We start from the raw sequence: 9746 nt of genomic DNA, 5'->3' as shown, positions 1-9746 counted from the left end.
TACTATAGAAGCTAGTCCTCTTCATGGCGATGTTTCCTACTCTTTTTCTTAGACCGCTTCTCGCCCCTAACCACTCGCAAATCATTTGAAGCACTGACATCGGAATTAGAGTTTGAATACGCCTTCCTGTTCCTCCTTTTATGCCGCAGATCAGCAGAATCATCATCTGAATGATGGTGACTCCTCCCCCTCCTCTTCTCCTCTTCCTCTTTCTTCGCCTGCGCTTCAGTTCCTGCAATTTACCTAATTCAAAAAAGTGCCTTCAATTCCTTAAAAGAAAATAAAAAAAAATAGAAAAGTACCTTCAAGGTAATCCAACTACCCATACTGCTCAAAAGCAATATGAGATCAGAAAGTAAACAAAAATCCAAAATGCTATGAATACATAGGATGGTTAACAGAAAGCAATTAGCACTAGGTTAGCTTTGTATTTACTAAGGCATTTCAGCAAAAGCCCAAGCGACAAGAAACATAAATCACACAAGACACTTCAACGTTTAACAAAGTTAGCATAAAAACTTGTAATGAATTTTGATTACTTCATGAAACTTACCTCCCTTCCAAAAATTTAAAGCTAGTGTCTCCTTCCAGTAAATGAATCATTCACTTTCTGAAGAAGAGCCACGGGAACTGTTGTCCCATTTATCGAGCAACACCACAAATTTAACAACTTATAGGCCTAATATCCTGATTTCTGCAATACCAAAACTGCATTACTAGGAAACTGCTACCACTCAAATATGTATGAAACTGCCAATAAGTACCTGAAGGCAGGAAAATAGCAAAAACTTGGGGAGGTGAATGATTAGTTCTTTACCTGATAAACAGTAAGCCACATGTAAGCACAAGCATGAGTCAAGCATCAGCTACAACATATATAACTAATTAATTGTTCTTAAGCAAAAGCACCATTCTCCCTCTTCTATGCGAGTACCCAAAAATCACGGTGATGCCACAGAAACTACCATGTGATTCAAAGGGTGAAAATTATAGAGACCGCTATTAGCAGGAAGAAAATCAAAATGGCCAAACACACCAAAGTCAGGGTTCAAAACTACAACATTTTGTAATGGTCATTGTCAACCAATTCAAGAATTGGTTAGCATATCATAACTACCCAAGGCAGTTATCAGCTTTTATCAATCCTCCACTCATTTTTCCTTACTATATCCCCTCTAGTAAATTAAATCAATCCAAGACCACTCTTGCTAACGAGATATATTGAAAGGAAAAAAGAAGAGGGCAATACACTCTCTCCTATCCTGTTATTGCTCTTATTTCAATAAATACTCTTTAATATCAAGTAAACAAAAATGAGGATACACATCTATGCAAGCACACAAAAATATTACAAAGGACATAAATAGACCACAAAGACACACAATACCCGTAATGAGTATAAAATATTGCAAAACTATGGTGATATCCTGCACGAGAAAAAAGGTTGTGTAGATAAAAGTGAAGACTTAGAAATTGAAGGAGGATGGCAAATGTAACAAGACGCAGATGACATTCGTTGGCGCTGAAGATAAAAGCAACACCTCACTTCTTCTATGTTCAAAATGAAAGTAAAACATGTCCTATCGTGACACACACACTCACACACCCCACCCCAAACACACACACACTCCACACGCATACACACACACACACACACACACACCCAACACGCACGCACACACCCCCCCCACACATGCGCACACACACACACCCCACACCGCACACGTGCATGCACACACACACACACACCACACCCACACGCCACAAAAAAAAAAAGACGGACAGACAAGGCAATGGAAAATTCGAAACAAGAAGGGGGCATCATTAAGCAAAACTTCTCTCCCTCGATCGCTACGCTAGGCCTGCTACACTCTTTGATTTCCCATCCATGTAAAGAAGAAACCAATATTGTGAAAACAGGGTGTTAATGGTAGATGGGGTAATCTGGAAGAAAGGGGACATGTTATACTACCTGAGAAGGCCATGCCTCAGCATTCTTGATATTTGGAAGCAAATGGCGGATCAGTCTTAGACGATGCTCCTGTAAGCCCCTTGAAGCTCTATCAGACGTTGGCATGGCAAGTTTGCCTGTCAGTGTGCATGGGTGCCAGCATGGTGTGGCACTCGAGCTGGTTAAGTTTTGAACCAATTTAAGGCAGACGGTTCATCGTATTAGAGTGACGATTAGCCATGCAGAGGTGTGAGCAACAATACGTTGGTGTCGTAGCCTTGTTCTACAGTGGTGAATGATTGTGGGTATGTGTGGATAGGGGCTTTGCATGGAAGGTTGCGGGGGTTGGCTAAATGGTACCCGAGTTTAGTGAAGATAGCACTTGAGTTGCAACAAAGAAAGGTGCCGCCAACACAGGCCGCATGCATTTGAAGTAAGACCGGATGTCATGCACTCATGTAGGACACGATGTTCAAAAGGCAGAAAGTTGCACGCGCAGGCAACATCCAATGTTTAGACGACATCAAGTTGTGCGACAGGCAGCACCCTATGTGCGGCAGACTAGCAGACAATGTGCGTCGCGAAAGAACGGGAATATATGCGCTCAGGCTGATTGATGATAGCAGTTATATGTGGCACTTTTATGGTTGTTGTCTTCCCTATCGCATGTGCCATTATCCCTCATGACAACCGTCGATAGATAGGAGACCAAAATTTATTTTTTATTACTACAAAAAAATAGAAAATTATCAATAAAAAGTATTTAATAATAATTTTAATATCTTATCTCAATCAAACATATTTTACTCGCAAGTAATTACAGCCTAAACTATTTACATTTTGAGATATAAAGAGACACTGTTCTTAAGTTAATTATGTAATTGGTTGAGTGTGGAAAATACTTGGCTAGGTCCAATAATAAATGACGTCTTGATTCTCATAGTTAGATGATATTCTTGTGCCAAAAATGCAAATTTTTTATTTACAACAATTACAAAATATTAAATATGTTATACTATTTTAAAAGCTACATTCACGTACTCATTAATATTTTCAATAATAATGATTTTAAGTTATTTATTAATGTATTTTCAATAATAATACGCGTTAATGAAAGACAGATATAATAATATAAAATAATCATTATTTTTGTAGTATAATCAATATTTTTTTAATACATAATTAATTGTGAGATAAAATAATATATAATGATTATAGTTGATGTGATATATTTTTTTCAAATGTATTTAAAATACTTTTTCTTAAGTTAAAGAATAGTTTTTACGAAATAATTATATCTGCTAGTTCACTTAATTAACTCCTGTATTTACCAGCTCACTAACTGTACTACCTCTCTTGGCGTTATTTTTTTGTTCACGACCATTAACTCTCTCAAGAGTTACTGAACTGGTAAATATAAGAGTTAATTTTTACAATTAGAAACTAATTATAATTTTTATAAAATAATTATCTTCAATAAAACTTTAAAATTCATTGTTGTAATAAAATAATAATTCTTGCCACTAAATAAATATAATTTGTGATAATATTAAAATTATCATTAATTATTTTTTATCGATAATTTTCTATCTTTTGCCATAGATTTTATCTTTTTTAATTTTTTATTTCGATCTACTTTTTCTATATATTTTCTCTCTCTTGCCCCACGATTTTTACACCACATTTTCTCTCACTTAAGATTATCCACACGGCAATCTTCCCAAAAAGCAATAGGAGATGAAATAGAAGATCCAATGCCGAAATTGAATAGTGGGATTTTTTAAGCTTTAATTGCATTTACTGTCATGTATATAAGAGGTGGCAAAATAGTAACCTCGAATTAATTGTTTTTTTACAATTGCAAGATTCTGATCGTCGATTTTAAAAGTGGCTAAAATATGGTGAGATGGACAGAATTGAGATTTTTTAATTTGAGGATTTTATTGATTGGACATTTTTTTAATTAGTCTTTCATCCGCTACATAAACACTTACATGTAAAAAGAAAATATCAAATTGCATAATATAAATGAGCAAAAAATCCTCTATAAAAAATAAAATAGTAAATTATTTCATGTGTTGTCATAAGAGGATATTTGCTCATTTCGTATATCAGATAAGTATATTGCATTTAACCCCATTTTTTTTATAACATGCACTTATTTCACCTACATGTGTGGGTTATATGTGATTATATTTTTAAATTATGTATGATTTAATTATATTTTAATTCAACACATGTCAGTCATATATTAATGTATTAACACGACAATGGTGCGAATTTTTCTAATTGATATCATATGATATAATATTGTATTGATATAGCATTTTTTAATATTTCTCGCTCTTCGCCAGATCCTAACAGGAATAAGGTTCTACACAAGATTAATAAAAACATCGAATTTTTAACCTATTTTTTTTAATATAGGGGTTCTTTGCATTTTGATGATAATACAGGGGCAAAAATGCAATTTACCCTTGAAATCATCATCTTGTTCACGGGTCTGTCACTTTCTCACCCTCAAACCACAGTGAAACCTAATCTTCCCAACTTTACCGTTGTGATTACAAGAAAGAAAAGAACAAAAAAGCTTTACCGTTGTGTTCCCCGCGCCGGCGCATATTTATATAAGAGGAACATCCACGACCAGATTTTGAAAAATCAAAAATAGTGCAGAAGAAAAGCAAGAGGGCGCTCACATTGACATGCCCTTCTTTTTTAACAGCGGCGTTTTTGAACATCGTCTCAGACGTCCGGCCGCCTCCGCCGACTGCCCTCAGCCTCGATCTGTTCTTTCTTAAGGTATTTCTTGAGAGTCTGACATCACCTCATTGCATAAGAGTTCTTTTAAGTTTCTTGCATTATGGGTTCTTGCATTGTGAACTTAAGATTATCTTGGTTAAAGGAAGTCTGTCTTCCCAACGGAAGATTTAATACGAGTACTTTTCAGTGTCACTGAATTGTGAAATTACACGGCCTTACTCTTTTTCCTTTTTGTCTTTTTTAAGGTCTCGATTTGTTATTTCAAGGTTCTTGAATTTCAATTACACATGGGCTCTATTGTATGTCTTGGATTACGACTGCAGTCTGCGGACAAGTGTCTGGGACTTACATACAAGGATGCTGGTGTGGACATTGTTGCTGGATCAGAACTTGTTCAGAGAATAGGCAAGATGGCTCTCTGAATTGGAGGTTTTGAAGGCTTTTCCCTTTGGGTATGGTTGTTTTTTCATATGATTATATTCAGTAGTGATCCTGTTGTCATTTTGATCGCTAGTGTCTTGAGGGATATTAATACATATTGCCTACACTCACAAACTGGTCAATTTTTTGGCAGTCTTGTTTTTCAGAGCTTCTTTCTTGAAGGCAGATTTGGCTTTGCTTATTCCACTTGCATTTTCTGTGTCTAGCTTTTCCTTTTTTCTTTTTGGCTCTGATTTCATTGGTCTTTTCCCATCTTATAATGTTATTTAATTGCATCCAAATGCTTTCACAGGGGATTCGTATAGAGATGGAGTGGGAACGAAACTTATGTTGGGTTTAGGGACTCGAATCGACGAGACTACTGGCATTGAATTGGTAATCTTTTGGTCTTTTACATGTTCTTTGTTAATAATGCATGCGTTAATCATTGTTTCGAATCAAGTTTTCACGAGTGTTAATGATATAGTAACTCCTAGGGCAAAACCTTTGTTTTTCCAAATCTGCCAGGAGAACCTGCAGGCTTTGGATTGGATTGTCATCTTTGTCTGCTGGCTGATCTTCCCTACCATTAGGTTGGGAAAGAATGTGAGTCTAGCAATGTTATAACTTGCATGAATGTTGTGTTTCAGAAAAGTTATTTACTAATATATTTGGTTGCAGTTGTTAATATATTTTGCTTGTGTGAATGTATTGGCCATGATTTTCATTTTCCATCCGTATAAATTGCTGCCAATGATCCTTGGTTTACGTGGGACTTTGTTTCTGAAAATGTTTGGCTGCAGTTGTTGATATATGGGGCTAGGCTATACTAGAAATATGATGATTTTTGTTAGTCACACCATGTCGATTATCTTACACAATCTAGCATAAGACAGTTGCTTGAAACTAATGGGACCCCACATGTATCTTCACTTAGATCAGCAACTATGAACCTACTTTAGGAACAGTAAGTAACACTTTGTTTTTCCTGCTATTATCTTTGTTGCCGATCAAGTTCACTTATCTTCTTTCTTAATGCATATATGTGATTCGCTGAATATGAGCTTGACTTTAAATATCTCAATTTCCTCTTTGGACTGTATTGGAACTTCGTAAACCAATTGATACTTGCTCAATTGATGGGCCAGCAAAATATCTTTTCTCAAGTGCATCAAGTGCGGTATTTGTTCTTATGCCTTTTAATTGGAGAGTGCTACAATGTTGTATCTATGTTGTTTTCTTCCATGTCTGTTCGTAATTCTGTCTTGATACAAAGTACAGAGATTCAATAGAGTCACACGGAATTGCTGTTATCAATTCTTTTATTTGCAAGTTTTATTTGTTGAAAAAAGCACTATACTCTAAATTTGATGCAGGCAATGCCGTCACTGAAGTCTCGCTGAAACCCATATTTATTTGCAAGTTTGTTTCTGATTGCATTAAAATTGTGAAATTGTTCGATAGGTTTTGGGTCCCACAACCCATTGACTAGGTAAGGTGAGTATTTATTTATTGGTGAATTTCTATCCGCACATATAAAGTGAAATTTTAAGAGATTTTCAAATAAAAATTGGACCATATTGAACTAATGTTGGAGGTGATATCTGGTTTTCTTTAGCCCTAACACATATAGCGTTCAATTAGCAAAGGGCATCACCCTACCTGATACATCATTCTCCACATGCATTAAAGTGAAGCATATAAGTTAGTATAGGTTTTTCATACTTGTTTATTAAAAGATTGAAGGCTAGAGTTTGAATTGGGTTTGCCAATTAGGTGCAAACTAGATAACCTCATATCGATAAGAATTGTGTGGGAATTTGTTGACATTTTAGAACCTAATGGTAGCCTTACGTATCTTCATAGTCTTCTCTTCAAGTTTCTAACTGAAAAGCAACCAACGGCCCCTATCAATTCTTCTTTGCTGATTTTTCTCCTATATTTTGGAATCAAGAATGGTTGAGACCATTGATTTTATACTTTGTATAATTCAAACCTAAAATTTGTTGCTCTGATTTCTTTGGAAAGCCGTGCTTTCTCCATTCTGGTTTGGAAAGTATGGGGTTAGGGATTTTTTAGGCTGCTAAAAAATGTGAATGATGCAAGTATAGAGTTGAGACCTTAATGAGAGAACAAATACCTCATCTTTTTGTAAATTTATTTTTGGTTCGTTTATTATGTTGGGTTTTCTTCATGAGCTGCCTTAAAACTTTTTGTTGTTAATACGTTTGACATTTGTGTATGATTTACAAAAACCATGTTAGTTCTTGTTATTAACATCTTATTTTTGAATGTGTATTACAGAATAGTATGTTGGAACATCTATATTATACAATCATGAATTATTTTTTATTTGCGAACTTTGGGATTAAATGCTATGCTAATGTGGAACAGTTGTCGAGATGCCAATTAAAAATATATTTTTCAAGATTACTTGGTAAAACTTTTGTGAGTATTATTATGTACGTTCAAGAGTTCATCAATGATTTTTAAGGAACACAAAGTTTTGATAAGTTGAAATGTATTACTAGAAAATTGTTTCTCTCTTTTGCCCAAAAGATTTGTTTTCCTTGTCAAGTGTTCTTTTGTTTTCACGTAAAGTTCTTAAAATAAATTTTTCTCTTTGACTCAAAGATTTGTTTTTCTTGTGGGTGGTCTTCTTTAATTCTCAAAATCAGCTGTGGTCTTCTTTAATTCTCAAAATCAGCTTGAATTGCAGTAATTTCTTTCAAATTATTTAAAATAAATTTACAGCGTTTAGAATATTTTTTGTATTTGATCATTCATGGGCATATATTCATTTAACTATTTTTGATTAATGCATGAATAAGTCACGTTTTTGGATTTTCAAGGAAATCTGTTATTGATTTTTATTTCCATAAAAAAGAATTGGATTCAAAACAGTTTTTGCAGCTCTTTGGAAAATTTTAAGCTGCATTAAGTTTTCTGTTTTTAAGCAAATTGCATTCATCACCATCTTTGTTTAGACTTCCAAAAAAGTACACTATTTTTTAGCAAATTGCATCCATCACTATCTTTTATTTTGATAAATGATAAAAGTCTTTTAAGATATATATACAAGTGATTTTAACACAAATAATGAGATTGGCATCTCGACTGTTTTGCAATTTAGTATGCAGTATTTGATTTCTGAATTTCGTGTGATTGTGTAATAATGATTTTTCAACAAATTTTTTTGTGATACACCTTCAAATGTTAGATGTCAATGATATGGACATATATGGTGTTTTTGTAAAATTTGTACAAAAATGCAAATGTATGACAAACAAAAAGTTCTGAGAAAGCAACATGAGGCCAAAAGCTAACATAATGAACAGACCAATAATAAATCTACAAAAACATTGGAGTATTATCTCTCGTGTAGGCCTCAACTCCGAACTGCCTTGCGTCCGTCATGTTTAAAGTGGCCTTGGAATTCATAATCCTATTGTTTTCCCTATTAGAATGTTGAGAATGTGAAGGCATAATAGAAATCAGTCCGAATTTTGGGTTTGAATTATGCAAAGGATAATAAAATGGTCTCAATATTTCTTGATTTTTAAATATGGGGTAAAATCAGTAGAGGTGAAATGGATGGGGACAAAGGTTGCTTTTTGGGTAGAAATGGCAGAGAAGGATATAGGTTGTCCTATAGTTTACATGCCATTATGTGTTGCATACTTTTCTTATATGGTTGATTTTGCTCAAGTTTTCTTCTTTGTTTTTGCAGTTAAGTTAGCGGTGAAGATGATCTGAATGAAAGAGTCTGCTTAACAACACATTCGTTGATTTGTCGATGGGTTCGCCGTCGGTGTAAATCTTGCCTACTGTAAATAGAACCAAGCATGTTTGTAATACTTAGATCATAATTATATATTAAGGAAACCAGAAACAGAGAAAGTATGTAGTTGTTTCCTAGAGATCCTATGTAGTTGTTTCCTACTATCTTGTAAGTAAATATTTGATGCGGTACCATGATTTGAGCAAGCAAGCAATTTTTCTTTTTCCTTTTGCTTCTCATGTGCACTATTATACCTTCTCTATCTTTTTCTGTTTTTTTTTTTGTTTTATTTTGAGAGGCGCAAACTTCACTCGAATTATTTGGCTAAGTCGCCACACATGACAACATCAAGTCCAAGGGATGAATCAAGTAAACGACCAAGTAGGAAACAGACTATACATCCAATAAAAAGATTAAATGCAAAATAATATTTTAACACAATTAATTTGATAGAAGATATTTTTATTATAATTTACTTGGCATAGTAAAATTTAAAATAAATAAAATGTGAATAATATATAAACACTAATCTAAACTTTAAATCCATCAATTCAAATATAGTCTAAGTGTTTTATTCCTATTGTGAAAAGACATAAGAGCAAAACTCTGTCAAAGAAGAAAATTATTTGCCATTAATTCCTAATTTCTCTAAACTAATTAAAGAATGAACACTATATTCTTAAAAATAAATAGGCAAATAACATTTCAATGTTGTTAATTTACAAGGAATTTTATTTAAAATAAACGATTTAAAATAAATGAGCAATACTCATTTTAATGAATATTTTTATTACCAAGAAAATTTCTTATTCTTGTTTGATAAGATATTTT

At 33.8% G+C, this 9746-nt stretch overlaps 1 long non-coding RNA gene across 2 annotated transcripts; it reads left to right on the top strand.

The window, feature by feature from the left end:
* The first annotated feature begins 4448 nt into the window (after positions 1–4448).
* Positions 4449–9141, top strand: LOC148787354 (uncharacterized). Of its 2 annotated transcripts, none has more exons than XR_016067054.1 (5): positions 4449–4753; positions 5038–5166; positions 5448–5530; positions 5663–5740; positions 8865–9141. It is a non-coding gene; the product is annotated as an uncharacterized LOC148787354 (long non-coding RNA). The 2 variants fall into 2 exon arrangements; XR_016067053.1 differs by having other exon boundaries at positions 4960–5166.
* Positions 9142–9746: the final 605 nt, after the last annotated feature.

Source organism: Sesamum indicum, linkage group LG8 (genome assembly GCF_026168435.1).
Source record: "Sesamum indicum cultivar Baizhima isolate 11 linkage group LG8, ASM2616843v1, whole genome shotgun sequence".
NCBI lineage: Eukaryota > Viridiplantae > Streptophyta > Magnoliopsida > Lamiales > Pedaliaceae > Sesamum > Sesamum indicum.
The sequence above is the reverse complement of the archived record's forward strand: the minus strand, read 5'-3'. Positions and strand labels throughout refer to the sequence as shown.